The sequence below is a fragment of the Pinus tabuliformis genome, chromosome J (assembly GCF_031772625.1).
Source record: "Pinus tabuliformis cultivar Carrire ecotype Pingquan chromosome J, CPIR1, whole genome shotgun sequence".
In the NCBI taxonomy this organism is placed as follows: Eukaryota; Viridiplantae; Streptophyta; class Pinopsida; order Pinales; family Pinaceae; genus Pinus; species Pinus tabuliformis.
In genome coordinates, this window is record NC_142295.1 from 924,984,445 (window position 1) to 924,987,012 (window position 2,568).

The 2,568-nt window shown below is 35.7% G+C and overlaps 1 pseudogene across 1 annotated transcript; it reads left to right on the forward strand.

The window, feature by feature from the left end:
* The first annotated feature begins 1,668 nt into the window (after window positions 1-1,668).
* Window positions 1,669-2,359, forward strand: LOC149229791 (uncharacterized; annotated as a pseudogene). The gene is made up of 3 exons (XR_016247964.1): window positions 1,669-1,901; window positions 1,984-2,059; window positions 2,131-2,359. The product of XR_016247964.1 is annotated as an uncharacterized LOC149229791 (transcript).
* Window positions 2,360-2,568: the final 209 nt, after the last annotated feature.

Below are 2,568 nucleotides of genomic sequence, written 5' to 3' on the forward strand. Positions count from 1 at the left end.
TGCTCACAGGGGTGAAGAAGTGGGATTGAAACTAGTGAAATGTGGAGAACGAATCACATAGCATCCCACATTTCACTAGTTTCAATCCCACTTCTTCACCCCTGTGAGCATCACCCGATGCAATGAGTGCTAAGTGAACTATTCAAAAATCATGAGAAATTAGTCAGTTACGACTACCTCTCATGGAAATGGTCATATGTTTGAATGACTTACTTAACGCAGTTGAATCCCAAAAATGATATCTAATATAATGCACTGCGTAAATCCCCCATACTTAAATTCAAAAAGAGTCAAGGGATCTCTACTTGAATGGTTCATGAGGCACAATACTTGCTAAGGTTTTGCAAATGGGGTAGCAAGCTAAGTGGGCTTGATTGTGGAAAAACTCCACAGTTAAGCGCGCTTGAGCCAGAGGAGTTCTGGGATGGGTGACCTCCTGGGAAGTCCTGGTTACCGGGTGCAAGCCCCGGAAGTGATGATTGATGCTATGTGATTCGTTCTCCACATTTCACTAGTTTCAATCCCACTTCTTCACCCCTGTGAGCATCACCCGATGCAATGAGTGCTAAGTGAACTATTCAAAAATCATGAGAAATTAGTCAGTTACGACTACCTCTCATGGAAATGGTCATATGTTTGAATGACTTACTTAACGCAGTTGAATCCCAAAAATGATATCTGATATATATGAAATTGATATGGGCATAAATTAGTTAACATAGATCTTCAAATAGTTTATTTAAATCTATATTTTCCATATTCATTTTTTTATTAGAAGGAACATTATTTTTCTATTTAAAAGACATTATTTTTCTATTTAAAACATAATTTTCATAATTTTTATTTTTACATCCTCTTATAATGAGTTGTAAAAAAATAAAAAATAAACAATTATTTTAAAAATAAATCTCCACCTTTAATTTTTTTGTATAATATTGCTAATACTCTACAATATTATATAGAAATTAAATTCCTATTATCCATTTAATAATTATAAATAATTAAATAAAAATCTTATTCCAAAATAAATAAACCTACTTCCACCTCTGTATTATAAAAATTCCTAACGATACACTCTATCTCCAAATAATCTACGACTCTCTTTCATGAATTTGTTGACACCAGTATCAACCAATCTTTAAAAATAGTTATAAGATATTGCTTATGTTCCAATTTTTCAATATTATTTGATTGAAATAAGATATTGCTTATATTCATTATTTTATTTTAATACTATTTTGTGTAATATATCTTGTTAAAAGAATTAGTATTTTAACGTGGATTCCAGAGTTTTTGAAAAATATGCCCACAGATTAATGGCACACCCTCATCTGGAAACTGGCGGCCACCATTGAAAAAGGGCAACCTTTGACGTGTTGAACTTATCCATAAAAATAATATGTACGAACTTAATGTGTCAACGACGTATGAAGCAAATAACCTGTGCGTGTATATATAAAAACTGCAAGTGGTGACAGCTGCATGGGAAACAGTTCTATCTTGTGACTGTTTATGTGAGAGCATGAACGAGAAGCTCCCATGTACATTGTATTGTAGTGAAATGCATGCTTATCTTCTTAGGTGGCGGGGCCCTTCCGGTCCTTCACGGACCGACACTGAGACAACCGACTTGCCTCGAAAATTCTTTTATCTTGAGAACCAGAGGAACCAAAAGAAAACAACGCAAAATTTTTTGAGTGCAGGTTGATCTTTCAAGTTTTAAGGCTGTGTTTGCAGTAATCATGGCGATGGCGATGGCCAGGGGGAGCTTGACTCTGAAATTGTCTGCGCAGCGCGTTGTGGCAATGGAAAATCAGGCGTGGCGAGCCTCCTTCTTTACTTACGATAAGGGCAGGCTGTTCGACGACAGGGAAAGAGCGGCCGAGAATGTTTTCATACAGGTTATGTATATAAATCATTTCTCATTTCAAACTTTAACTTGTTACTTGACTTTTCTCCGAATGATGTGAACTCTGATATTAGTATATTCTGCAGAAGTGGGAGAGAGAGACTGGAAAAGCTGGAGAAAAAGAAGATGAAAATGGCAGATCAACAGGAGGTAATACATATATATTGAAATTTAATTCTGTTTCTTGTGTTTCTGCTGAATAACTTTGTTGATCTTTCTAGGTTGAACAGTGTCAGAGGCGGCAGGAAAGTACAGTTAAAACTGAAACAAAGACTCCACAACCAGAGGAGCAGCCGCGATTTGCCCTTGGCTAAGGGGAGCACGATTTACTTTTGTATATTATGTACACCCAACTTTGGCTTTTTCTGTACAGAGTTATAGAGACAGAACGGCTAGTTCTCTCTCTTTATATATGGAAATATGATGACTCTATTTATATTGTGATGTTAACATCCATCAACAATTTGGGTTTTCTTAAAATTGTAAATATGTGTGAAGCAGGTTTCCAGTTTTACATGAAAGCCATATCTTCTTTCCTTGAAACTTTAATGCCCAACTTTTAGTACCGCCAACATTATTTGTTTTCTCGATCCCCGTACACACTTATACCTAGCAAATTTTCTGGTGTAGCAAGATTCCAATTTAGTATAATGGTTTTG